This window comes from Tachypleus tridentatus, chromosome 10 (genome assembly GCF_004210375.1).
Source record: "Tachypleus tridentatus isolate NWPU-2018 chromosome 10, ASM421037v1, whole genome shotgun sequence".
Taxonomy (NCBI): Eukaryota; Metazoa; Arthropoda; class Merostomata; order Xiphosura; family Limulidae; genus Tachypleus; species Tachypleus tridentatus.
The window spans coordinates 109,268,981-109,292,341 of NC_134834.1; the positions used below are offsets into that span (position 1 = coordinate 109,268,981).

Genomic DNA, 23,361 nt, shown 5'->3' on the forward strand with positions numbered 1-23,361 from the left:
CAATTTTGAAAAAAAAAAGTTTGTTATCTTTGTTTTGTTAATATGGATACAAATTCAGTATTCTTGTTATACACCCGTCAAGAGGTGAACATGAATCCTCTTTATTTCTTTTGATTCTTTTTCTCATCGTCAGTGAAAGATGTGATTCTATTTCCAGTGTTGTAATAAAATGACCTACTAGTGATAGAACTCGTTGTAAATCTAAGTATTCTAAAATGGATTTAGAAGGGTTTTCTCGAAGTGTTTTAGAACTCGTAGTTACATAATGAGGAACGATATTTACTAAACTTTCTTCTTCTTGAACAGGAGTAACAGGAGAATTCTTCACAAAATGATTTTAATAACCAAACAATGGCCACAAAGGATTCTGGACTGATGTCTTATTGTTAACTGGAAATATGGGTGAACTTTGAAATTCGTTGACAGTAAATTCAGACTTGTTAACTTTTAATTCCTATAAATATGACCTTTAGCATGATCATTTGATCGTTGCCCTGACAACACCAATAGAGACAGTGGACGAAATATCATTCCCATGTCTGGGACAGAAACTGTGTTCAATTGTTGATATTTGTTGGATTGAAGAATTGTCTACTTTCACTGTTGCTTTACTGTTACATCGGGTAATGAGTTGTGAACACGTTTCAAACTACTTTCTTTGATAAATATAGCAGCAGCATCTATCTGGGGTGCAGAAGGTGAGAGGCCATTTCACTTTGATAACCACTGCACCATCTTACTTATTTCAGAACATGTCACATCAACTGGCAAATTCGAAGAATGAACTAAAGGAATAGGGGAAGCATGGAAGTTGGTAACTCCACCCTCGACTCCATTAACCCTCACAACATCTTCCCTTACTACGGGTATGGACTCTGTAGACCCCTTCGACGTCGTTCTAGGTAGACTCGGAAGATTTTGAAAATGCTCTTTGTATTGTTCAGTAGACATATGAGAAAAGAAAAGACATTGGGAGGGCAAGTCTATCGCCCTTCCGGTTGCTTCGTCATGAGCATTAAAGAGAGTGCCTTTGTAAGGTAAACAACCTTACAAAAAGAGATATTAATTCCATTAAAAACCTAAAACAAGACAAAAACATAAAAATTCTAAAAGCAGATAAAGGTAACGCTATAGTCATAATGAACACGAATGAATACATCCAAAAAATGAATAACATCCTATCAGACACGAATAAATTTAAACCAATACACACAAATCCAACAAAGATACACGAGACGCAACTGGACAAATTACTACTACAAATGAAAAAAGCCAACACAATTTCACAAACACTTTATTCCTACCTACGTAAAACCGACTCACGCACACCACAAATATACGGCATCCTCAAACCTCATAAACCAGATTGTCCATTACGACCAATAATGTCCACATATGAATCGTTTAATTACAATCTTGGTAAATACATAGCATGGGCATTCTCCAAATATGTAACATCAGCCAGCTCATTCATCAAAGACTCTTTTAATTTCAAGTCTAATCTAAATCAACTTAATCATAAAGCCTTAATGGCCAGTTTCGATGTTATATCCCTCTTTACAGAAGTTCCAACCACTGAAGCCTGCAAGATAGCCTTAGAACTCTATATAAGAGACCCTAACCCAACCATAGAAATTCCCAGTAACCAGTTAGCAACCCTAATAGAATTCACAACGATAAAGACAAACTTCATGTTGAAAAAAAACAAAACTATATACAAACAAATGGCCTAAGCATGGGCAACCCAGTATCACCCGTTCTAGCCAATATTTTTATGACATAATTTGAAACACAAGCAAGTAACACAGCATTACATCCACCACTATACTGGTACAGATATGTAAATGACACGGTTGCGGGATTCAAATCTACAGAACACATACTTAATTTTTTCAATCACATTAACTCTATACATCCCAACATTAACTTCACATGTGAACAGGAAGAAAGCAATCAAATATCATTTCTTAAGCTCAAAATTACAAGAACCGACACACAATTCAAAACAGAAATCCACCGAAAAATCACCCATACTGGACTATACATTCCTTGGGACTCAGCACATGAAACAAAACAAAACTCAACATACTAAGAAACCAAATAAACACATCCATAAAACTATGCTCACCAGATAAAATTAACGATGAATTAGACAAAATAAAACAATACTTCATCAACATCAATAAGTTCCCCCTCAAACCGTAGAAAACATTATACGCACACACCTAGACAGAAAGTAAAATCAACCAACTAAAGTAAATATATGTCACGAATCAAAAATCACGAAACCATATACTGCTGTATACCATATATTCCTGACATCAGCAAACAAATACCAACATTTGGCAAAATTAGTAACAAAATATGACATTCCAGTTAATACCAAATTTATTCAAAACCAGGCACAAAACTGAGGTCTATACTATGTAAAACTACACTGACAAACACCACACCAACATTATTTACAAAATACAATGTGATAACTGCCACGACTTCTATATTGGAGAAACAAGTAGAAAAATGGAAACCAGATTCAAAGAACATAAAAAGTCGCCTTCACACGTTTTCGAACACTGCAAGTCAAATAAACACAACATAACGATAGAAAACACTCAAATACTAAATAAAGAAACAAACATAAACAAACGCAAAATTAAAGAAGCCTTACTTATACAACAACTTAAACCCAAAATAAACCAATATAAAGGAACGCCATTATACCTATATTAATATAATAAAATAAATAAAATTATATATTCAAACATCTAACACCGCCCTCTACATTCCGACACTCAGTTACACAACCCCTTTCAAACATGTGGTCAGCTTCCGGTCAGTTACCTCTTTCTTTGTGAACCTGACGATGACCGAAGAAGGTCGAAACGTTGTTCGCTCTTCTATGTAAAATATTTCCTCAACCCAAACGAGCCGTTTTACATATAAAATTCATCAGTCTTTGTATATGTGACCAAATCAACAACATTAGGTGATCTGGTGAAACTACGTCCATATGTGGACACAAACACTGGGCGTTACCTGCGTTTCTTTTCCGTTCTTCAAAGGAAAACTATCGGGCATAAAATGACCACGGTTTATTCCAAATGTTTAAATAAAAAAAAACACCTAAACCAATGATTCTAACAAAGAATAGGGTTAATGACAGTCTTGTTTGATAAACAGAAATGAGAACAGTTTGTCTGTTTAATATAAGTACAAACCTGGACACTAGAAGAATCAAACCTCAAACTTTAGTTTTTAAGATCTCGCACTTTTATGTGATAAAGTGGAAAGTGTGTGGGGAAACGTTATGATGTTAAAGTGTGCAATAACAAGTCCACCAATTTTTAAGCCCTCCGCTAGTACAGCGGTATGTCTCCCGATTTACAACGCTAAAATCAGAGGTTCGATTCCCCTCGGTGGGCTGAGCAGATAGCCTTTGTGGCTTTGCTAAAAGAAAAACAAACAAACAAACAAACAAAAACAAACCAATTTTTAATACAGCTGATAAAGTCGGCATTTTGAGATTGCAATAATTTACTGATCTGAGTAACAAAATCAAAGAATGATTTTAATAAGCTAGTCACCATTATATATAAACCAGTTTTATGTATCAATTATTAACAATAGAGCTTTTCTTACATCTTAGACAAATTGATTGGATCTTGGTAACTGGAATATTGTTAATAAATTAAATTATAAATCTGACGTAAGACATTTAACACTTTATTAACATCAGTTGACACTTACATTGTACCTTTCATCCTTTTAATTTTGTGTTTTAGTTATTACATTATGTTTTGGGTTTGTTTGTATTCAAATCCGATTTTAAGCGTTTAGAGCCTACAATCTTACCACCGATATTGTGGACATGAGGTATTACTATAATGTTTAAGTTTAAACACCAGAAGATAGAAAACATTAAGAAACCGTCACACCTAACTTGTGTAATTACTTGTGTTTTTATTACCAATAGTAGATATTACAGTGAACTAGTTTTAAACTTTATTTTTCAAGTTCAGACCAGTTATATGAGATATTTAGATACATTACTGCTTATAGTAATTAGAACATGTTTGTTCATGATAATTGGCTAGATATAACACACTACATTACTGTTTATAGTAATTAGAACATGTTTGTTCATGATAATTGGTTAGATATAACACACTACATTACTGTTTATAGTAATTAGAACATGTTTGTTCATGATAATTGGTTAGATATAACACACTACATTACTGTTTATAGTAATTAGAACATGTTTGTTCATGATAATTGGTTAGATATAACACACTACATTACTGTTTATAGTAATTAGAACATGTTTGTTCATGATAATTGGTTAGATATAACACACTACATTACTGTTTATAGTAATTAGAACATGTTTGTTCATGATAATTGGTTAGATATAACACACTACATTACTGTTTATAGTAATTAGAACATGTTTGTTCATGATAATTGGTTAGATATAACACACTACATTACTGTTTATAGTAATTAGAACATGTTTGTTCATGATAATTGGTTAGATATAACACACGGTTCGTTGTTGGTCATTTTGCACACGAATCTTTTTCTCGATGCAAATAAAAACTTCCACCACAGGCAGGTTAGATGGAAATTACAGTTAGAAGCAGAAGAGATAGTGTTTTACTAGTGACAATAATGACGGACACAACTTGTAAATGTGGAGGTGGGGTCTAGTTTATGTTGTGCTGTAAATAATAATAAGGATGTATATATTAGGTATTTGAGTGTATGTTAAATAATATTATAAACAAGTAGGGGGAGTTGAGGAACAAATTGTAGACATGAGTAAATAAATGTTGGTGATGTTGTGTATGTCACACTGGTTTGGATAATGTTTGTGAAGTATTTTGGATATGTGAAGTAAGGGTGATGTAGTAATAAACAAAACTTTATAAATAGTACTTTAAAAGTTTATCTTTAATGTGAAATATCAACATAAATAGGCTTGGTTGGGTTTAAGCTTTTCTTACGATTCACTCGATTACTTGCAATGATAGTAAACCTACTATATCTATTTGTAACACTACCAATAATATATTTTATTGAAACTTGTATGTGTTTTCTCAAATCAAAGTCACATCAGGCTATCTGCCGATTCGGCTAGGGGAATTGAACCCTGATTTTACCGTTGTAAATCCGAAGACATACCGCTGTACTACCGGCGACCATTTATTGTACCTTTAATCTAAACATAAACCTTAATTTTAACCAAACTTTTTAAAATGTAATTAAATGTTAAACTCCCAATTTTCACCACTTGCATTATTTATATTTAAATGTTTTATCTATTACATACAACCTGTTTCTTATTTTGCTTTTTGTGACAAGAGCTGGCTGTAAGTGTAGTGATTTACTTAACGAATTGTGGGTTAATATGTATTGTAACTACTACACAATAACAAGTGTTTACATGTATATTACTTGTAAACAGCGAACAAGAAAACGTTTCATTACATGAATAATAATGAATTAACTTGTAGTTCTAATACTATAAATCTGTGTAGCATTCATACCTTACTTATGTTCTACTTGTCTTCTCTTCCATGAAGATCAAATGTGCACGTGCATCAAACAATGCACGTGTGGCAAAGAACACGGTTGTAAGTGCACCACGTGCAACAAGAAAGACGAAACTAAAAAGTTGCAAGTGTGAAGGTACGAAATGTTTTCTTAATACATGGGCAGCTATTAACAACCGTTTACGTAACTAGCACGAGCTATTTAAATTCTAATCTCTCTGGTTTATAACATTTTAATATTCTCTTGGGTTTTTAATTTCTTGTTTTTAAATGTAGCGGTTTTCACCTTTTACCCTCCTATAAAGGGTGAACCCCCTTACCTTGTATACGTCTACTGAACCTTCATTCTACTTCGTAACTAAAACTTATTTCAAGACTACAAGTGCTTTCGGTTAATATCGACTGCACACTTTAACATGTAACGTAACGCAAATCGATATTAAGTAACATGGTAACAACACTGCTAAAAATAGCAGTATCATTGCACCAACAATAATAGTGTAATACGCATAAAGTCTTGCCATACCTCTCCACTTTAGGGGTCTGTCCTGATGCCCCGTCCTATTACTTTGTGCCGGTTGACTCGGTCTTAGATCAAAGATTATAAATTCTAGAAAGGATTCATGCAAAATGTAGATCTGCATACAGACCAAGCTTGTGTGTTCCTAATTCTTCATTTTAGTTAATGGGTAAATAAAGCGATATTGCTGTAACATTCAACTTGCAACTCGTTATCCGAAATTCGGATAACTTGAACCGTACTTATTTAAGTAACTGCCGCTGCAGAAGCGGTGATCGATACCTTTATGGAAATCTTTCTTTTCTGGAAGTGTATTTGCTCCACTTTCTTTACAGTATTTACCACATGTGTAAATTGGTACATGTTGAATTAATTTCGTTCTTTCATTTTAGAAATTCTAGTCAATGTCTAAAGCTGGTGCAAGAACTTGCACATTTAACAGTGAATTTCATACAAATATGAAATTTTGACGAGGAAGACAAAATCAAATGTTTGCATTATTTATCTATACTGTTTGTTTTCATTTATGGTGACCTCTCGAACAAAACCTTACTACTAAACATGCAGCTACTCACTCCATAGTTCGACTTGATGTGTTCTTCAAACTGCCTGACGATGCTTTTGTTAAAAGCTACCAAAGAGCAACCTTCGCTTATCACAGTTCTATCAACATCAGCTTTCAAATGTTGACTGCTTTTCGTAACTATGTTTGAACCAAAGATCCGTTCTACCAAAACGAATAATGAAGGTTATTTGTAATTCGATTACTCCTTCCTTGAAGACATTAAATAGATGTAGTCATAATTCGTTTCACCTGCAGCCGATGCTTCAAATCGGTAACCTGCCAATTATACGTGTCTACGTGCAATTTTCCTTCCCAGAGTAAAATTGTATTTCTTCTACACTTCCAGTCGATTCCTTGAGTGACGTCAGAAATCTCGTCGAATTGCTTGGTGTCCACTTAAACAAACTAACATGACTTATCACGTTTTTTTCTTATTGTTGTGAGAACTAGTCCAAGCTTAGATGTATAAATAATAAAGGGGGACAACGTGTGTAGTTGATGTAACAAATAACCTTCCACAAATATTTCTCCTCGGTATGGATTTCTTCCCTTTAGTGAGAGGACCACCCAAGGAATATTCAGTATTTACACATCCACCCGCATGTTTCCCGTGCGTGGCAATTCGTGAAATGAAAAGATAAGATCCTCATGGTTGGTGTGTCCTCCTCTAACACACCTCGTTGGCCTTTACACCTATAGATGGGTGGCCTTGCGATATTCCCCCCCCCTTAGAACAGTCGGCTGGTCCACTTGCACTAGGGTCAACGAAGTACCAGTGTTGGATGTTTTTATCAGGTGAAGTAAACATTTTATCTGATACTGATGTTTGAGTATAGTGCTCACCAAACTCTGGCGTTGGTCAAGTGACGTTGTTTGACGTTGTAGTACGTCCCGTTACAGGGCTCCATGGTGGGTGGGTTCAGGGGCCACAGAAATTTCCCTCTATAATTGAATTTTCTAACTAAAAACTTCAAATAGTGGCACACTGTCTCAAGGTAAACGAACACATCTTGAAGATTCTGACCAGCAATCCTTACCACCTGCTCTACCTCCATTTTCTATATCTACGTTCTCTTTCAGACGCCTTTAAGCCAAATGTCTTTTATTCAGAATGAACCTGATGGTCAGCAAGTCACTAAATAAGCTTCAATCTAGTGACATTAATGGTGGTCAGATCCCATTGCAACACGGTGAACTCCTCTTGCATTCAAAGGTAATTGAGGATATGCCTATTGAGGTTACACCTCGTGCTACTTTAAATTCATCATGAAGAATTATTGTTGAAGAATTGAGAAACATCAAAGAGTCAAATTCTCGCCGGTGTCTCTGCTAAAGGAGTTTCTACAGTGAGGTCCATCTCCATTCGCAAAGATGGAATTATAATGCTGACAAATATCCTTGTTCTTGCACTTCCATCCCCACGTCCACCTGGCACTATCATAACAGGTTATCTTAATACCAGGGTACGACCATATATACCAAACCTTCTGTTTCCAATATCGGAGGTTCAGTCATTGAAAGACTTCATGTCGTGGTTCCCTGACTCGTGCTAGTTGTAGTAACAAGGACCATGATGCCTACTAACGTAAACTGTCCCTAATTGCCTCAATTGCACTGGCTCTCACTAATCCTACTTTTGTTCTTACCTCTGAACATCCATACGTATTCAAATCGAATGATCTTCAACACCGATCTTTAATTTACACACATTCCAACAAACTACAAACCCCACATTCTTTATTTGTGGATACATGCATTTCCTTCAATACATCTTCCACCCCAAGATGCAAAACAAGCATTCGTTCACTGGAATCTCCTAACAGCAAAGACTTGCCCAATAGAACTAAGGCAAAATCAATGAAGGTCTCCATACCTCCCTCGAATAAGAAAAATTACGTGGTGGTAAACGGAAGGGTTCTCCACCCAATTCGCCAACACAGCCACCATAATACAATGGAACTATAGAAGGTTACATTCTAATCTGGATGACATAAAAACACTAATTGCTTCCCACCATCCTCTCTCTCCTTATAGAATACATTTCTCAACCTGCCATTAGATTAGTCACCTTCAGGCATTTTTATTTGTACAGAAATGACAGTCTGTATGAACGAATGCATGGAGGGGTGGCATTGTTGATAAATCAGCATGTGCACACCTTATCTTTACCACTCGACACACCCTTGGTGGTTGTAGCCCTACGTGTTTCCGTGGGTCTCACAATGGTCGTGGTCGATGCCACCCCGACCTTCGTGCCCTGGTAGAAGCTGGATCAAGCAAACTAGCTCTTTCACTATCCTTGTATCCTAAGATACAACATGGAAGTATGGCATTTTGCGAAAATGGCCGCCGTTTGACCATGTTTACTAAACTCTTAATGAACAGGATATTCAAAGTATACGAGGTGTCGCCACTCTAATTCTTCTCTAGAGGAACTTGGAGTTCCTCAGGTGTGTATCTTTGAGTGTCACACTTTTCAGTTTAAAGATTAATGCTGTCGCTGAACAACTCGCTATTGCAAACGAGTTCTGTCGACGACTTTCGCACCTCATGTCAGTCGTCAAACACGAGGTACATTGACCAGCAGCTACGGACTACCCTCAATCGCTTTCTAAAGTGGACTACAGCAAACTGCTTTAACTTCTCTAAAACCGTCTGCATGTAATTTTGCTTCGATCAATACTAATTGTCTATTTCAATATGTTTATGGTTCATCCTTCTGGTGATCAACATCCGACAATTTGAAAGCAAAGGAAATAGCTTGTGAAGAAAAATGTGTAACTTTCTCAACAGTTTCAAAGATCAACGCACTTTCTTACCTAATATCGGGAACGTTATATAATAATACTTGCTTTCTTACCTAATCTGGGGAACGTTATATAATGTACTTGTTTACCATACTCTACTACTACTACTACTACTACTACTAACGTTGTGAGTGAATAGCACTTGATTTATTCATTAGACCTTGAGATCAACAGTTACGACCACTGCATTATAAACGGAATGTGTTACTTCGGTGTAAGTGAATTCATTCTAAAAAATAAACTAACGTTTTCTTCGAAAAACGTGTATTTACGTGAACATATGAATGGTCAGTGAAATATTAAGTAAATTTTGATGTTCCTTGCCTTTCGTTTTCTAAATACACTATATAAATTACACGGTATTTTGTTTTGTTACGACAGCATTATAACTCAGGGAAGTTGGTTAGTTTATTAAAGCACTTTATACCACTTTCATTACCTATAATCAAATTCGGAAACTGTCCCGCTTTGGAAGTAATAGTAAGCCTACGTATAAATAACTCCAGAGATAATCACTATCTTTACCATGTACTCAATGAAACTTAAAACATTGTTATTTCACCGAATTGTGTTTCCTACTTCTTCTATACTGGCCTAGCATGGCCAAGCGTGTTAAGGCGTTCGACTCGTAATCCGCGGGTTCGAATCCCAGTTGCACCAAACATTCATTTTCAGCCGTGGGGACGTTATAATGTGACGATCAACCCTATTGTTCGTCAGTGAAAGAGTTGCTGAAGAGTTGGCGGTGGGTGGTGATGACTAGCTGCCTTCCCTCTTGTCTTACACTGCTAATTTTTTTATTGCTAGCGCAGATAGCCCTCGATCAACTTTGCGCGAAATTCAAAAACAAACGTACTCCTTCTATAAATGACTACTAGAGATATCTTTGAATTATATGAATCTAAATATTCATATTTAGCGGCTTAACTGTTTAACGATACTAAGATTTCCTTCCATGCGATTTCGTTGTTATAAAAATGACGTTAATGAAATAGTATGAATCCATAACTCAAAATGCTCTGTTACCATTTACTGTAAGGTTTTATATGGAAGTAAAATCCAGAAATTTATAGGTGTTATCAAATATTACCTAAACCGCCTTTTAGAACATAACCAGCCCTAATTATCTAGGGGCTATGTCAGTTATTCTTAATATCTGGGTACGTCTTATGTAATATGGAAAGTGGTTTACATAATCATCTAATACATTTTTTCACTTAGGTAAATAACTTTTATCAAACTACGTCAGTTACTTGTCAAACTATATACATAGAGAATTACCATTATTTCATATGCCTCTAACCAAATCTAACTCTTACCAACATGTATTAAGATAGCTCGTGGTTGAACAATAGTAATCCTCTTACTTTTGCGGAATTTCTCACCTTCTACTGACTTCCTAATTTACCACTGAAACTGATTTCGAAAGCTTAACACTACTTAAGCTGTCACGTTTATTTAAGTGTGATACTGGGACATAAGAGCTAAACCTATTTTCTGACATCTTTAATCTAAAAAAAAAACAATGGAAGTTTCATTAGCAGTCTCAACATGGTTAAAACTTCCAGTTCAAACCACACCTTCACCTCTTATCTCAACAATATTTCGTAGCTTAATGACTTGTACTTTACGAAGTGTTATAACTAAACCACACTATATACACTTCATTATTGGATTTAATCTATTGTGGATTACACAAGTTAAACTGTGTCAGTTGTTTAACTTAACGTCAACCACAAAGTAACGTTTCTGACATAATCAACTATTAATGTGAACTTCAATGTATCATGACACCTAATTAATTTGTGCCACATTCCTCTTTACAGATCCTACATGCACATGTATCGAGAAATGCACATGTGGTAAAGAAGACGGTTGTGAGTGTATCATGTGCAATAGAAAAGCGGAAACTGAGGATCGATGCCAGTGTACAGGTATGTATAATCTTCCTGTTTAGTCCATATTGTATAGAATTCAACTTTAACCCAAAACACTTATATAATTTCGTCATTCATTACTAAACGTTTATCCCTTGTTTAAACTTCGATTTTTATCATACATGTAATCTCATTTATTTATTTCTAGAAGGAGAAACCTGCAGTTGCACATCATGCACTTGCATACAGTTGAATATCAGAAAGGCGGACTGAATTTCCCAAAACGTTTGCCAGGTTCATATTTAGGTTGCTATTTAGGTTCATATTTAGGTTGCTATTTGATATTTGATATTCCGTGTAAATTATCAATCTAAAATCACTTAACTAAAGCTTCACGAACATTGACTGTACTTTTTATACTTGCAACTATTGTAGTTGAACCATAATTCTTAAATATCTTATTTCCTCTTGATCTATAAGCTACAACTGAAATGTGACTTAATCGTTCTATAAATACTACCCCTAATTACTGCAGTACCAGGGACTTTCATCCTCTCTTGTAGTATCTTTGTTTGTTTGTTTTGGAATTTCGCACAAAGCTACTGGAGGGCTATCTGTGCTAGCCGTCCCTAATTTAGCAGTGTAAGACTAGAGGGAAGGCAGCTAGTCATCACCACCCACCGCCAACTCTTGGGCTACTCTTTCTGCTGTTTATCATGTTTCTCTTTGTTGTCCATTCAGTGATGATGTTTTCATCAAGAGTGAAGAGTAAAACTGATTCTGATGTAGTTCAATCTCCCTCTAGTGTGTTTACTGAACAGAGATGTTGATAAACTCCCTGGGCTCTTTTTAGATGTATTTTAAAAAGGGATAATTTTGGTAATGTTACACCACTCCATTCAACAGGTCAATGTATAGGATTCTAGTTTTTATATTAGTAAAGGTGAGGTATCATATTGGAACTTATCATTTTCTTACCAATAAAATATATTACTGATTGACACTTATCACACTTTACATCCAATTTAGTGTTTCTGTTTCTAGCATCTAATCTCCAAGTGAGGTTAGACACCAGGGAGAGGTAGTTCCATGAGGAGAGTAAGTCACATGCCTGTTGGTAGAGGATTGTTGCATGATTGTTTATATGCTACAGTACAGCTGAACCACATTAAACATGCTTGGGTAGATAAAAGTATTTAGACTAATGGTGAGTGAAACCTGTAAGTATATAGAGGATATAATAATTGAGAAAAGTTTTATGTAAGGGTTGGTAAGTGTCTATAAGAAGTATATTCTCTGTGCAGGAAAATTATAACATTAGACTGTTGGAGAAAAGATATTTTAAAGGAACTTGAGTTTTAATTTTCTTTTGTCATGTTTTGAAAAACTGCTTTACTTTCAAGCTGGAAACAAAGTTGTTGGTTGATGATAAACTACTGTAGGACATTCTGAAGTACATAAGAACAGAATGTTACAGACAGAAACACAATAAATAAACCATATAGTAATGACAATATAACAGAGCTGAAGAATGTAGTGATGATACTAGTTTACTATTTATGTCACACATCACAAAATAAACCATATAGTAATGACAATATAACAGAGCTGAAGAATCTAGTGATGATACTAGTTTACTATTTATGTCACACATCACAAAATAAACCATATAGTAATGACAATATAACAGAGCTGAAGAATCTAGTGATGATACTAGTTTACTATTTATGTCACACATCACAAAATAAACCATATAGTAATGACAATATAACAGAGCTGAAGAATGTAGTGATAATGCTAGTTTACTATTTATGTCACACATCACAAAACAAACCATATAGTAATGACAATATAACAGAGCTGAAGAATGTAGTGATAATGCTAGTTTACTATTTATGTCACACATCACAAAACAAACCATATAGTAATAACAATATAACAGAGCTGAAGAATGTAGTGATAATGCTAGTTTACTATTTATGTCACACATCACAAAACAAACCATATAGTAATGACAATATAACAGAGCTGAAGAATGTAGTCATGATACTAGTTTACTATTTATGTCACACATGACAAAACAAACCATATAGTAATGACAATATAACAGAGCTGAAGAATGTAGTGATGATACTAGTTTACTATTTATGTCACACATCACAAAACAAACCATATAGTAATGACAGTATAACAGAGATGAAGAATGTAGTCATGATACTAGTTTACTATTTATGTCACACATCACAAAACAAACCATATAGTAATGACAGTATAACAGAGATGAAGAATGTAGTCATGATACTAGTTTACTATTTATGTCACACATCACAAAACAAACCATATAGTAATGACAGTATAACAGAGCTGAAGAATGTAGTGATGATACTAGTTTACTATTTATGTCACACATCACAAAAGACTTCCTCCATCAGTTAACACCACTGTCAACCTCTTTATAAATAAATAAGTGTTTATAGAGACTGAGCTATCTATACAATGATAGGAAGAATATAAATGTGTTCATCTGGAGATGAGTACTGATTTTAGTTCCATCTTTTATATTAGAAATATTAATTTCAGTTTAGTATGTTACCTCTAGATTAACAGACAGCTAAGATTCTCATATTAAAGTAATGAAGAAAGAGCATTCTTCTTTAGCTAGGAAAGGAAACATTAGCCTTTAGAGGACCTTGGCCATGCTGGACTTGTCCTGACAAAACTGTGGGGTAATGAAATGCTGTATATAGTAAAAAAAGGAACTAAATGTAATAGTTGTGGTGTTTTAAAACGCACCTAGACACACTTCACTATCCTCTAACAATATGATGTACAGGAGAATATCGCTAACTATACTAACAACTTCATTAACTGGAGTACTGTAATAATGCAGTGGATAACATACTAGAACATAATACATAAACTAAGTAACAATACATATACAGTTATTGTATTTGTTTATATATAACACTTCAGGTCCTGTAAGATCACCACAGACCCAGGTACTAAACAAACAGTAACACTGAACAAGTAAAATGATATGGATCTACATGAAAGAGATATTTACACCAACTTAAACATTGTAATTCTGGGATACATACAAGTTATGAATCAGTTGTAATGTGATAACAGAATGACTCAATATAAATTTGTCATAAACTTTAATTCTTGTTCCACAGTATAGTAATAGTAGCAAGTGGAATATATCTGATATGAGGATACCACCCTTCCTGTGTATGAAGGGATATTTGTGTTGTCAATATAGTGACTCATTTGTGATAATAATGTATAATCCTAACTCAGTACAGAATCTGTACTTTATAATAAAAGTGGCAGTGGGAGTAAAAGAGAAACAATTGTATCATTCTGTTTAGCTGTACAAGTTTTAGTCTTAAATGGCAAAAAAATTAAAAGCAGATGAATACTGAAGAAAATAGTCTAAGTAAAGTTTAAAATTAATTTTTCAAAGAATAGTCATTTAAAAGTACAAAATGTCAAAAGAAAAACAAAAAGCAAAGAAATCATTAGAGAACTGATATATACACTACATGGCCAAAAGTATATGGATGCATGACCATCACAACCATATGTGCTTGTTGAACATCTCATTCCAAAAGCATGGACATTAATATGGAGTTTGCCCCCCCCTTTTGTCGCTATAACAGCTTCCACTCTTCTGGGAAGTCTTTTTACTAGAATTTGGAAAATGGCTGCAGGGATTCACTCCTATTCAGCCACAAGAGCATTGGTGAGGTCAGGGGAGAAGGCCTGGCTTGCAGACGACGTTCCCAAAGGTGTTCGATGGGGTTGAGGTTAGGGCTCTGTGCAAGTCAGTCACGTTCTTCCACACCAATCTCAGCAAATGATGGCTTTATGGACCTCACTTTGTGCATGGAGGCATTTTCATGCTGAAACAAAAAAGGGCCTTCCACAAATGTTTGCCACAAGGTTGGAAGCACACAATTCTCTAGAATGTCATTGTATGCTGTAGCATTAAGATTTTCCTTAACTGAAACGAAAGAGTCTAGCCCAAACCATGAGAAACAGCCCCATACCATTATTCCTCCTCCACAAAACTTTACAGTCGGCACTGCATTCAGACAGTTAGTGTTCTCTTGACATTCACCAAACCCAGATTTGTCTGTCAGACTGCCAGATAGTGAAGTATGATTCATCACTCCAGAGAACACGTTTCCACTGCTCCAGAGTCCAATGGCAGTATGCTTTACATCACTCTAACTAACATTTAACATTGTGCATGGTGATCTTAGGCTTGTGTGTGGCTGCTCAGCCATGGAAACCCATTTCATGAAGCTCCTGATGAACAGTTCTTGTACTTTTGTTGCTTCCAGAGGCAGTTTGGAACTTGATAGTGAGTGATGCAACTGTGGACAGATGATTTTATGAGCTTCAGCACTTGGCAGTCCTGTTATGTGAGCTTGTGAGGCCTACCACTTCATGGCTGAGGTTTTGTTCCTCCTAGATGTTTCTACTTCACAATAGCAGCACTTAGAATTGATAGGGGTAGCTCTTGAAGGGCAGAAATTTGATGAACTGACTTGTTAGAAATGTGGCATCCTATGACAGTGCCATGTTGAAAGTCACTGAGTTCTTCAGAATGACCCATTGTACTACCAATGTTTGTCTATGGAGACTGCATGGCTGTGTGCTTTATTTTATGCACCTGTTAGCAATGTGTGTGGCTAAAATAGCCACACCCACTAATTAGAATGGGTGTTCACATACTTTCGGCCATGTAGTATATTTGAGATGTAGATAAGTTTCATAAACTGAGAAGTTGTCTGCAAATGAATGATATCTTAAAATACCAGAGAAAGGTATAAAACCTGGTTAAAGATTATTTAACAAGTTAATCACACATACCTTTACTGGTTGTAATATTAATTTGAATTCTATAACTAATTTTAAATGAAACAAATGCCATGGTTTTGGGTTGTTTTTTTCAGCTTTATTAACATGCCCAGAATTTTTAAGGGATTTAAAACAATCCTTGACATTCATATAAGGGTCACTGTCCAATTTAATGTCTAAATACAACACCATCAGTTTGGTGTTTTATGAATATAGAAACTTTTACTTTGTCACTGAGAATTCTGAGACTTTAAAATACCGATGTCATGAAAAATATTTATTATGATCAAGATCATAATGACAATGAGTAGTTTGTAAATAATAAACAATGTAAAATTACAGTATTTTAATGTTTATATCCAGATATAGATTAGTGGTAAAACTGAAGTAACAATATATCCATGAAGTTGAACATTATCATCTAATTTCAGAAAATCATTTACCTTTATCTTAACATGTGTGTGAATAGATTCATGTGATTAAACCATGGACAAAAGATCTGTAACTGAGAAATGTTTAGAGAAAGCAAAAATGGGAGAATCATTGTGGAACATGGTTAAAAATGTAATAAACTGATGGAAAACTTCTTTATATCCATATATCAGGTCATCCCTTAAGTAATGTCTGATTTTAAGTTCAGAAAAGAGAAAGGATTTCAAACACTTTTAATGTTATATAATCAATAATGTATGTTCCATTATTATTAATTACTTCCTGCCAATGACTCACAAGCTTCTGAATGTCACTTACATAAAACTCTTGAGGTTTGGAGGATAAGAATGTAGAGAGGGTAGTTTTGACATCATGTGTTCCAAGCTCTTTTCCATCAAAATAGTTCTTCAAACTTTGGAATAGATGATAATCAGATGGGGAAGTTTTTCCCAGTCTTGCTCTTCAATGGTAACAGGTGTGATCATTGCTGTATGGGTCCATGCATTATCCTGGTGTAACACAACACCTTTACAACTGATCAAAGACAAAAATGATGATGCACTTTCTGTATTAAATTTTTAGACATTACTTATGAGATGACCTGATACATTACAACCACCATCTTACTATATTTACAAAAAATACTTGTATATCTCAAATGCAATCTGATCCTTTTGTCCACTTTAAGACATTCAAAGTTTTTCCATTTCACAGGAAAATAGTTAGTCAGTACTATCTACTTATTATTAAACTGAAATTTAAACACTAACATTAAATTATATCTTAATCTAACTTCTAATAGTTAACAAAGTCCTTTGGATTCTTATTTGTTCATTATGTAGTTTATTTTATCCTACTTCTTGAGACCTGTAACAGTTTGATAATAACCTTCTTGGTACTGTACAACTAAGTGTATAAACTATGTGGACAAAACATAGTTCTTCAGAGATATAGTATTACAGAGAGGTTATGCAGTCATTGTTGCTTGTTTAAATGCCAGAACAATTCTCCAAGATGGTAAGAAAAACAAGATCACATTGGGTTAGCATTGATATAGCATGTTGCCTATAGAGATGTGCAATAATTGTTTCTGGATTCTTTACACAACCTTATAAATACATGTTGACTTCTGATAGTGTTGATTTATGTAGTTGTAAACATGTTTTGGTAAATTTTCATATACATTCACATCGTGTTTCGTCATTTTTATTATCCTTCATATTTTCAAGATATTCATTATAATTGTCATTATTAGGTAAGCTTTATTTTTATACAATGATCCAATATGTGTGTATAGTCTTCATTAAGTTTACAGAATAAAAGTGATTTATTATATGATGTAACATATAATTTTTTAAACTAGTATTGAAATATCCGAACATCTCTGTACTATACATGGATCTGTAAAGTTATTAAATCATAACTTTTGTAAAAAGTATTGAAATATCCGAGTATTGAAATATCCGAACATCTCTGTACTATACATGGATCTGTAAAGTTATTAAATCATAACTTTTGTAAACTAGTATTGAAATATCCGAACATCTCTGTACTATACATGGATCTGTAAAGTTATTAAATCATAACTTTTGTAAACTAGTATTGAAATATCCGAACATCTCTGTACTATACATGGATCTGTAAAGTTATTAAATCATAACTTTTGTAAACTAGTATTGAAATATCCGAACATCTCTGTACTATACATGGATCTGTAAAGTTATTAAATCATAACTTTTGTAAACAAGTATTGAAATATCCGAACATCTCTGTACTATACATGGATCTGTAAAGTTATTAAATCATAACTTTTGTAAACTAGTATTGAAATATCCGAACATCTCTGTACTATACATGGATCTGTAAAGTTATTAAATCATAACTTTTGTAAACAAGTATTGAAATATCCGAACATCTCTGTACTATACATGGATCTGTAAAGTTATTAAATCATAACTTTTGTAAACTAGTATTGAAATATCCGAACATCTCTGTACTATACATGGATCTGTAAAGTTATTAAATCATAACTTTTGTAAACTAGTATTGAAATATCCAAACATCTCTGTACTATACATGGATCTGTAAAGTTATTAAATCATAACTTTTGTAAACAAGTATTGAAATATCCGAACATCTCTGTACTATACATGGATCTGTAAAGTTATTAAATCATAACTTTTGTAAACTAGTATTGAAATATCCGAACATCTCTGTACTATACATGGATCTGTAAAGTTATTAAATCATAACTTTTGTAAACAAGTATTGCCAGTGTGTATTTATACTCACTATAAATTGTGATGTTATTTGAATAATTAATAACTAATAAAATACAATAAAAACACTAACACCTAGAGTCAGTTCACCATTTTAAGTTTAACAAACACTTCATATTTATGAACACTATAATCAGGAATTTATTAACCCTTTCATGATGGGCTTACTATAAAATACACAAGTTTGGATACACATTGCAGACATTACATATTTATATTAGAGCTTTTATTGCCGTATGCATATCTTAACAAACATTAATAGATATTTACTAATGATTCCAATCTTTAGTACACAAAAATTCATATTTTTAATGAAGTAATTTTACTAAAGATTTGTTAATAAAAATGTAAAGTCTGTTTTGTTAATAGTCCGAGTGTGAAGTGATTTTCTTGTTATGATTAAAACTATTCTTTGTTCAAAATCTGACATATTTGTGTGATCCTTGAAACCACCAAAATACATTCCAAACACTTGTTTTCAATAAAATTATATATTTTATCTGTTATTATCTCTACTCTAATTTTTTATGTTCTGTCACTTTAATCAACTTCGTAACCACCACAATAAATTAGAAAATAAATATGAATCATGCTTAATTTTTGTTCTACAATGACTGCAGGTTATAATGTGAAAACAAACATGTTTATTGTAAGTAGCTTAAAGCTCATAACATTATATAATTGTATATAGTTATTATTTTTATTATGTTGACCCTCCACTCTTGCCTGGCTAACAACACAGAAGATACACCAACCTTATATTAGATGGTAGTATCCAATTGGGAATGGGACACACGAGTCACTAACTCTAGGAGATTTACGGTTACACTAAATAATGACTCCAAGACTGAGATTCCAATAAAACATGTCAATTTTATTTATTCTTTACTTAAACAAATACAGCACATCATATGTTTTATTATTACCTTTAATAATTCTTCCACAATACTCTTTAAATTACCTATTATTCTCAGTAAATTCTCAATCAACATACTATATAATTAAACTCAGACATATTATAATTGCTTATTTCTTTCATACAGTTCATTCTAATTCTTTAACTACATTAGTTAATTGAGAGAAACATCAACTTAGCTTACATCAAAGTTGAGGAAGTGTTCTGTCCTTGGTGTAAGTTGAACTATGTCAGCATTTTGAACTTGGAGAAAACTAACAAGAAAACATTTTTTGGTTCTGGAGAACTTCCACTGCTAAAATAGCAATTACTTTCAGCCCAGAGAGAGACTTGTATTTAGCTTCAGACATGGCACATTATTTGATGTTGTACTACTTAATTAAACCTAAGCACATGTGACATGATGATATGTTACTCAATTTAAAATGAAACACAAGTTACATAGTGATATGATACTTATGTAAAGGCTAGGTACCTGATGTACAAGTTAATTACAAGCCAGTCACATGGTGTTACTTGACAGACTACTTAACTAAAAACTTCTCATACACTTGTGACACGGCTACAGTATTGATCAAGTAACTGACTATTGGTAGACACATTACTGTTTCAGTTTTGGGTATATTTATTAATATGAAAATATGCTTTCATTCAGAAGGGTTAATATATGTTGCTAAAATGTCATATTGTGTCGATGATTTGTTACTTGTATTTTGTTTATCATGAACCATGTAGATATTTTTCACACATCCAACATATTTTGTTATTGAGCTGTTTGAAAGTTACTTGAGTTTCAAACCTCCCAACTGAGAAATGTTAAGTTTTTTTTTCTTTTTCATATTTTTCTTCAGTTGATTTGCAAGTGGAACTTTGATTCAAAGCTTTATTAACCTATGTGATAGATATATAACTTGTGGAACTTTGATTCAAAGCTTTATTAACCTATGTGATAGATATATAACTTGTGGAACTTTGATTCAAAGCTTTATTAACCTATGTGATAGATATATAACTTGTGAAACTTTGATCCAAAGCTTTATTAACCTATGTGATAGATATATAACTTGTTGAACTTTGATTCAAAGCTTTATTAACCTATGTGATAGATATATAACTTGTGGAACTTTGATTCAAAGCTTTATTAACCTATGTGATAGATATATAACTTGTGGAACTTTGATTCAAAGCTTTATTAACCTATGTGATAGATATATAACTTGTGGAACTTTGATTCAAAGCTTTATTAACCTATGTGATAGATATATAACTTGTGGAACTTTGATTCAAAGCTTTATTAACCTATGTGATAGATATATAACTTGTGGAACTTTGATTCAAAGCTTTATTAACCTATGTGATAGATATATAACTTGTGGAACTTTGATTCAAAGCTTTATTAACCTATGTGATAGATATATAACTTGTGGAACTTTGATTCAAAGCTTTATTAACCTATGTGATAGATATATAACTTGTGGAACTTTGATTCAAAGCTTTATTAACCTATGTGATAGATATATAACTTGTGGAACTTTGATTCAAAGCTTTATTAACCTATGTGATAGATATATAACTTTCTATTATCTACTGTTGTAAAATTTTCTCACCCTTGTTCTTTCTTATCCCATCAATTTGTCAGTGAAACAAACTAGTTTGGTTAGTCTTTGTCTTTCCTATTAGTTATGAGAGAAAAGTGAAAACAGAATTATAACTTGTAATTGTTTTTAAAAAACGTCAACATTATGTTAGACATAAATGACGTTTTTAGCTGAATGTGAAGGTTATGAATTAGATAGCTGACATGGTGTGAATGTTAAATTTAATTATTTATAGAAACAATAGTTTATGGCAAACGTATTGACACAACTGCTTATGAATCATACTTATGTTATGAACTGTCAGTTTTTATATTATAGCAACTTGTTACTAGAACCATTATAAGGTTTTCTTCTATCACTGAGTATTATTGAATCATAATACTTATTACTATGTGGAATGTTCCGGACTTCTATCAAGATATAAATAAGCATTAAAAATTTAGTTCAAATGATAGACCTAGTGTGTGATTGAGAGTTTAGTGATAAAGTGTATAGTGGCAATTTGAAGGTGAAATTATAACAGAGCAGGGAAAGGTAATTCATTATGAAATTCTTCCCAGCTGTTTTCTAAAGTAATTGAAGCCTGTGTGGACTTTGACAAAAACAAAAAAGAGACAATTATTTAACTATCCTAATACAGCTGTGGTAACCAACAGTTTTATGAAAATTTCTATAAACATTTGGCTTGTCTTAATGTAATATTTTATAGTAAATGGACTGTGGTGCTATTTGTTTATTTATTGCTCAGAATATAAACAGTTTTATCAGACAGAATTACAGCTGAATATGGATCTTTGAAAAAGTATAAAGACCATTGAAAAGTTTAACATAATGAATTATAGCTAAACATGGCTGACAAAAAAGAGAAAACTAGCCCATAAAACTGTGTTACTGGATAGCATTATAAATAAAATAGTTCTGTGAAAAAGAACAGTGTGAAAACCTTTACAAGGAAATTACCTTGCATAGAAATGTTACCATGTAGAATTAGAACTTGATGTGACACAGTGAAAACAGAAAATTAAACTTCAGAAATGTTCAACAGACAGAATTATAGCAGGACATGGGTCAGTCAAAAACAGAAATGAAGATAACAAACAAAGTTTTAGGATTATAATTCGATATTTCTTACTTAGATCACTGGTGGCCCAGTGACATATTGACAGACATGCAATGCTAGAAACTGGGTGTTGATACCTGTGGTGAGCAGAATATAGATTGCTCAAATAACAAGGAAAACAAAACAATTTCTCAATTAAAAGAAAATTACACTGACATTGTATTTTACTAGACAGAATTACAAAGTTACCTTACTTTAAACAAGTGAATAGGGATACATCAGCCAGTCAGCAGAACCTTGTTACCAAACTTAGGGTTTGACTCTAATTTTTACAACTTACAGTTAAATGTATGAGGTGAATTTTGTGATAATATGAATTTCAATGTGGTTGCTGATTCCAAAATCAAGAGTGCTTCCACAAGGTGAATCTACATCTTTATAACTGGAAGTGAGTCAGTGGAAAAGAAAGCTAGACTCCACAAAGTTTTGTTATAACACAATGTATAGTTTAGTGTTTATATACAAACAACCAAGTTTTGTATTTGTGTTCCTAGTTCTCACTTTTAACTATGAAAAACGTTGATACATTATCACTGTCATTTCCTTCAATCTCACATACTTTAGTCGTATCCAAGCTAACTTTTATTTTTTCTCAAAAAAAAAAATCTGAGAAATTTCAGCCCCTCCTCATATGACAATCCTTCCATCCTAGGCACCATTCTAATAACCCTTCTTTGAACACTTTCTTAAATTTGATGTCTTTCCTAAGATAAGGAACATTAGACTGAACACAGTATTCCAGATGTGACCTAATTAGTAACAAGTACAATGAAACTGTTACTTCTTTAGACTTGTATTCAATATTTCTGTGCATACAACCCAA

At 33.3% G+C, this 23,361-nt stretch overlaps 1 long non-coding RNA gene across 2 annotated transcripts; it reads left to right on the plus strand.

Moving 5' to 3' along the window:
- Positions 1-4,622: 4,622 nt before the first annotated feature.
- Positions 4,623-12,004, plus strand: LOC143228172 (uncharacterized). Of its 2 annotated transcripts, XR_013015235.1 has the most exons (4): positions 4,623-4,699; positions 5,586-5,691; positions 11,274-11,381; positions 11,533-12,004. It is a non-coding gene; the product is annotated as an uncharacterized LOC143228172 (long non-coding RNA). The 2 variants fall into 2 exon arrangements; XR_013015234.1 differs by lacking the exon at positions 5,586-5,691 and having other exon boundaries at positions 4,640-4,699.
- Positions 12,005-23,361: the final 11,357 nt, after the last annotated feature.